This window comes from Lathyrus oleraceus, chromosome 6 (genome assembly GCF_024323335.1).
Source record: "Lathyrus oleraceus cultivar Zhongwan6 chromosome 6, CAAS_Psat_ZW6_1.0, whole genome shotgun sequence".
Lineage (NCBI taxonomy): Eukaryota > Viridiplantae > Streptophyta > Magnoliopsida > Fabales > Fabaceae > Lathyrus > Lathyrus oleraceus.
Genome location: NC_066584.1, coordinates 468,658,032 through 468,665,207, shown reverse-complemented (window position 1 = coordinate 468,665,207; position 7,176 = coordinate 468,658,032).

Genomic DNA, 7,176 nt, shown 5'->3' with positions numbered 1-7,176 from the left:
TCGTGCAAGTACATACACCCATGCCAAGTTGCTTGAAAATTGAAAGAAAGTACATTTTTTACCAACTCCTTTCCATATTTTCATGAAGCTTGCTTTGTACCACAAAACAGCAGATATATGCATCATTTTCTGTCATTGTAAACCCTAGCAGCCACTTTGAAAACAGAAAAAAAGTTTCATTCTCTCAAGAACCGTCATTTGGCATTTTGGTTTTTTCTTGACAAAACCTCAAAACCCTCGAGCCAGCCTTGGTCCGTTCATGATATACTACTGTTTTTAAACCCCTTGGAGGTTAGATACCACAACTGTAAGGCTTGTTTTCATTACTGTTTTAAAGGAGCATCAAGCATGGCAGTTCAAAATGGAAGCTAAAAGCAAGGCATCTGGGCGTTATGAATGCGTTTACTCATCATGTGGGAGCTTGAATCACATCTGTTTCAAGCAATCTTGGCCAGAAAACCGTGGAAACATCACTGCCCTTCAAGATCAGGTAAAATCCGACCTTAACCATTCTTAAAATTGCGTGATTCATCTTGTAGATCTTTTGCTTGTGAGTATCGTGAGCTTTGAGTCAAGTAGAATCGTGCCAAAATGAGAGAGAACGAGGGTTTTGAAGTTTCTTGTTCATGTTTAGATTTGATCGATTCTTGGTGTTGTTGTTGTTTTTTAGACAAATTGCATATTGATTCGTGTTAGGGGTTGTTGGATCTTCATGAAAATGTGCTTAAATGGTGTTTCTGAGGCCTTTTGGATTTTCTGGAAAAAATCACGTTGAAGGTGATGAAGAACATCATACTGTTCTTGGTTGCTGGAGAATTTCCTGCGGATTCTCCTGCAACCTTCATAGCGTTTCCCATGACTTTTCCTGCGGATTCTGGGTTAGGGTTTTTTTTTGTGCATGAAGGCGCTACTGTTGCATGGGCACGGACCAATAGAATCATTTCATTCCCGTCCCTAAAACGCGGTCGTTTAAGTTAGTGAGTCCCAATATTACAACTTTGCCACCCGGTCATTTAATTATTCCAATTTAATTCATTTTTATTTCAATAAATATTTCATTTGATCATCAATCTTTGAAAATTCATAACTTGTTCATTTCAAATCCAATTTTCATGGGGTTTTTTGCATCATGTCCTGTTTGATGTCTAGTTATTTATCATTATTTTTGATGATTTTTTTGATGGCTGGATTTTAATTGGTATTAGGGTTTGTGACATGTGCTCATATTTTGTACACTTTGCTAAAACATTTGTGAAATGATGATACTTTATCCAATGGCTCCCAAATTTTTTGTGCTTAAACTAGACACACTCATGGTGATTTTGGTGTAGAGTTTGTGAATTTATCATTGCTGGTTTGTGAGTTATGATTTTTTGAATTAGGGTGTGACAATTTGTGTCACACCATTGATGTCCAACTTCATGATTTTTGGATCCATGCTTCTTGACCTCCAAATGAATTGATTTTTTGCATGAACCTACTATTATATGTCTAGTTCACTTGTGATTTTTCTTGGAATTATTTGTGCCATTTTCCATTTGTTTGAGATTTTCTCCCCTGTTTGACCAAAATGTTGACCTTATATGATGCATGTTGCCATTTCATTTGTGAAATCCTCATACTTTATTAGATGGACATGAAATTTTACATGAGATAACTAGACATCCTAAGCTTTGCCATGGTTTTAGTCCCATTCATTTATCATATGCCATCTCTGATTTATGAATTTTTCAAGTTGATACATGTTTGGTTGACTTCTTTGGGCATGTTCAAAATTGCTTTGACTTTCTGATTTTCATTGACTGCCTTCCACTTGTCCAAATGAGATGAAATTTGACATGCTTACCTTGCTGTGGGTTATGATTGATCATGATTTATTTGATGATTTTTGGAAATGTTTAAGATTGCTTTTGATGCAAGTCTTGCTGTTGACTTCTATGAGCTTCTAAGTGCCATGCTTTGACCTAATTTGTTCATGAAATGAAGATGATGATTGATATGAATGTGAAACCAATTGGGTTTGTTTCTTGATTGTTTAAATATGATTTTGATTGGAGTTCATTTTCTGTTTTAACTTTTTCATCCTCTTTTGACCCTAGGCTTGTCCTAGTGGTCCTGTCACTCACATTTGAGTTCATGTTTTCAGGTTAAGCTACAGATGCTTCAAAGAGATCACTACAATTTGATTGAGTTCATTTGATTATCATTATTAACCTATTTGTTTTGTAGGTTGCTTGGCTCACATGCCTTGAGCTTTGTGCATTGCACATTTATCTACTTGTGTTGACTGTTGACCTTGGTTTCATTTTGATTTGACTTTGACTTGTATACTAACTGTACTTGACTGATTTCAGGTACTTTAGTTGCTTTTAGTTCCTTGTGAACTTTGCTTTGCTTTGCTTGATAAGCAATTTGCATTGAGGTATGATTTCCTTACTTCATGTAGTCTGGAAGACCTGGCCTGTTGCTTGGCCAGGCAACTGTCTGAAGTCCTCCTTAAGAGGCGATGTTTGTGAATGTTTAATTTGTCCTTGTACATAGTCAAAGACCTCCTAAGTGAAGAGGCAATTGGCAGAACCCAAGGGATATGCAACCTATCCCCTGCTATTCAGTGTGTCATCTGCTTTGCTCACACCACTGTGTTGATGCATCGCAGATACAAACCCAAGATCTTGTACAATTGTACAGTTGAGTCAGTTTCAAATGTGTAGAAGGGTTCCCACCTTCTGGACCCACACATTCTTGTCTTAAGCTCTCCCAGGCCAGGGATAAGAGCTGTGAAGTCTCATCTTCACTCACCTTTCATCTGCTTCACCTTAGCCCCCTCAATGGCAAGGTTAAGAGCACCATTAACCCTATTCCAGTTGGCTTCAATGCCTAACCCTTGTTTGAGCCCTTTGCTTGTGTATAGTGTGTGCTACATGTGCTTGTATGTTTGTTTGACTTGCTTCCTGTGCAAGTTAGGTTTAGTTTAGACTTGCTTCCTGTGCAAGTTAGGTTCTGCTTGGCTTGCTTCCTGTGCAAGTTAAGTTTAGGTGTGGCTTGCTTCCTGTGCAAGTCATGATTAGGATAGGCTTGCTCCCTGTGCAAGTTAGCTAGAAACCTTAACTTAGGGATGATTTTGCATGATAACATCTAGGCTCGAGTCGTAGTCTCCCTAGTGTTGTGTCTCCCTCTGTTATCTGGTTAGGCTAGTCCTTTTTCCCTCTGTAGGGGAACTACGTCGCCCTGATCCTCATACCAGATGAGGTACGTAGGCAGGAGATGAGCTGATCTCTCCGGGCGCCTGTGTCTTTGTTTTGTCTTGTTGTGTGCTTGGAAGCTGATGTAAGTCCATCGAGTGGCATTTGGGTTCCAGTGTGGGTTTGTTGGTTCGGATGCTGATGTAAGTCCAGTGATTGGCATTCAGGCTCCACGTTTGCCTCTTTGCGTGTGTTTTGGTTCGGATGCTGATGTAAGTCCATTGATTGGCATTCAGGCTCCACGTTTGCCTTTGCCTGTGTTTGTTTGTGTGCGTGTTAGCCGAGCTACGAATGCTCTAATTCTCCTTCGTCCAAGGAGATACGTATGCATAGGATGCGACATCCTAGCGAGCATGTGTCGTTTCCCCAGTCCGAACTACTTCGACTCTGATGTCTATGCCTGATAGACTAAGTAGGCCCAGGATGCGATATCCTGCCGAGTCAGTCTTGTTTGTTTCCTTGTGTCTCTTTCAGCCAGTGTGTGTGAGTTTGAGCAGTGTTTAGCAACCATTTTCCTTCCTATTGTGCGTGGATCCCGTCGAGTACGACGGATGCGTAGGGGTGCTAATACCTTCCCTCCGCATAACCGACTCCCGATCCCATTCTCTTTGGTCGCGAGACCATGTCTTTTCCAGGTTTACTCTGAGCGTTTCCTTTCCCTCTTTTGGGATAAATAACGCACGGTGGCGGCTCTGTTGTTCTTGTTCTCCCGCCGGTTTTTCGCGTGATGCGACACCTCACCCAAGCGGTGTAGGGTTCCAAAGCAATACAATTCTTCGGACCAAGCTCCTTCCTTCCCTTCCTATGAACCTTGCGCCAGGCGCAAACCATCCTGCCCTTCAAGTTCTGGGAATCTTTACCCTCTTGAAAGAACACACCTCCTAACAAAAGGTTGTTAGGTTTATCCTTTAAGGGGAACCCAAGCTGACGGCGAGCCAAAACAGGGTTGTAGTTAATTCCACTACATGTACCAAGAAGAGGTACATTGGAGAATTCACCACAAGAATCAATAATCTGAACTCCATCATAAACACGGTTATAACAAGAGATATCATCATTAGTGAGAGACATAAGTCTCGCAGAACACCGTAGACATCCCTTGTTCTCCTTGAAGGCGGGCGTCTGAGGCAAGTGCGGAATAAACCACATGTACAACAGAGGCAGACAACACACAATGGAACCACCACCCTTCGTATTCCTCATATGCAAAGAGAAATAAGTGTCACCCAACAGAGTCGAAACGAGATTAAGAGAAGAGAAAATCCTAATAGCGTTCACATCCACAAAATTATCGATGTTGGGGAATAACACTAGCCCATAGATGAGAAGTAAAAATATGGCTTCAAAGGCATCCTCACTCATGGCCTTCCCAAACAAAGTAGCTTGAGCAATAAGAAAATCAGATGGGAGACCTTGAATTCCACCTTTGGTAGTCATATGAGCAACAATGTCAGATACATCTATGTGAAGCATGTCAACAATCTCTTGGGAAGAAGGAACCCTCTCCAAACCACTGAACGGTAACTGATCCAAGATATGTATACCCATATGATAGGCATACTCCTCAAGGGTAGGCAAAAGCTGGAAATCCGGAAAAGTGAAACATCGATACAGAGGATCGTAGAACTACACCAACACACTCATCAGACCTTCATCCACCTTTGTAGAAAGAATAGGCAGAAGCTTCCCATGGTGAGCTTTGAACTCCAAAGGCTCTAATACATAAGATATCAAACTCCTTAACTCTTTTAAGTCGGGTTGTCTGAAACTGTAGTTCTTCGTATTCCTTCTTTGCTTATCCATGTCTGGAAATTTGCAAATAGACCTCTTAAGTTCCTTGAAGATTTTCATTGTTAATGATATGGATGCAAATGAATGCATGAGTGCATGGATGCAACAATCACACTCAAGGATCAAGCAAGTCACACCACACAAAGGTCACGGAATGGTTCAAGTCATTGTCAATATCAATCATCCATTTTGTTGGATTATGGTTTACACCTTATCAACACCCAAGTTCCATTGATATTGAGAATATACGAGAACGGATCAACCGCGAATCAAAGGATTGTTGTGAGTCACGATCATGGAGTCTCGGTTAAGAACCACCCAATGGGAGCGTACTATGGTTAAACCTGACAATCGTGTTTTAAAAAGGTCCCCATAGTTATCATCTCATCTTTCGGATATTATCAGATAAAACAACTACCCGTATTCCATAAAATATTCTCAAGAGAGACTCTTATGAGTGTAGTATCGCGTACAATCGTATCAAATCTTACACTTGAATGACCTTCGCACTACGTCCTAAAATAGGCCAAGATGGGCTAGGTATCTAAGGTCCTTGGCTTATAAGGTTTATATTGGAAAGAGTAATGCCTAACCACGACTACTCGTGTGATATTATTGATCCCAATAAGACCTCCACCAAGTGAATGGGCTTGCAAGTCAACTTTCTAAGGAATAACTCCACACAAGTCAACAAGACTATGCCATTCTCCTATCATAAGTGCACTCGAGTTCGGGTATAGAACTCATCTCACAAGAAACCACCAAGCATACAAGCAATTAATATATCAAGCAATTCATACATTACAAACAATACAGTCATCCCAAATTTACACAAAAATATGTCACCAATAAATATCATCATACAACACACATAGGCAAAAAGTAGGCTAAACCCACTAGGAAAGTTCTCCCCAGCAGAGACGCCACTTTTCTGTCGCGGGGATTTCGTTACCTTATGGTTTATTGACTAAACCAAAAGTAAATATACAATTCGAGTCGCCACCGCACTTTTATTTGTCCAAAGGAAAGGCTAAAAAGCGAACAAAAGCTAAGTAAGAAGTTTTATCAAATAAAAAACTAATAAAAATGTCAGAGATCTAGGTAAGGGGGTTGGTTATGAAATGGAAAGGTTTTACGCACCCAAAACATCCTTAGTACTCTAAGGGAACCTCTTTTTGCAAACATGTGTTATAGGTTGGTCTTTATGAAAATATGTGCAAAAGATTGGAGGGATGAGAAGAGATAGATTATATTTACAATTTTGTTGTTTGAACGGATGAACCCATTGCCTACGTACCATCACAAAGGTAGGATCAAAACCTCGTAGTTCGGGGTAAAATCTCAAAGATTGGTGAATTGATTTGATCAAAAGCCTTAAGGTCTTTTGTTATCAAAGGGAGAAAACTCAACCAAATTCAACAATCCACCATGTGAGGAGAGTTTCAACATACTAGTGAGGGGTTAACCCTATAATAAGTATGGAATACTTATAATCCAATCACTAAGGATAAAGTGAGGTTTACATCAACCACTATGATAACTCAAACCTATGACTAATGTTTATGAAAAGGTTTTAACAAAGGTGGCCATTGGAACCACAAAAACCGCTTGAAATGAGTTTTATTTACAAGTTAGGTGTATTTACAAAATGAAGTCAAAGTTGGATTAAGATTTATTCACAATGAGTATTAATGAAAAGATTTTGAAAAGTCAAAGGCATAAGGCCTAGGTTTCTAGTTTTGAAAACAAAGTCAAAGTTTGCACAAAAAGAGTTTGGCTTGGGTTAGAGTGAGGAGAAGAAGAGAAGGGCTATTCCTAAAGCATACAAAGATAAGAGAGAAGATAAAACCCTTGGAGTTCCTTTTCTTGAAATCATAGAGATGATTTAAGATGCTCCTTTCCTTTGGACTTAACACACAATCAAGCAACCAAACAATTTAGATTCAAGCTCCTAGGATCTCCATTTGGCTTGTCTCTCATAATTGGCTACTCATGACAATGGTCCTCCTTACTATCTCAAGATGGAATCCCTATCACACAAGAACAAACATCAAAAATTTCACAACACAATAAGAGGAATGGACAAAGAATAAGTTTTGGAAAGGAAGTCCTTTGAAGTCAACTGTGACATTTAGCATTCTAA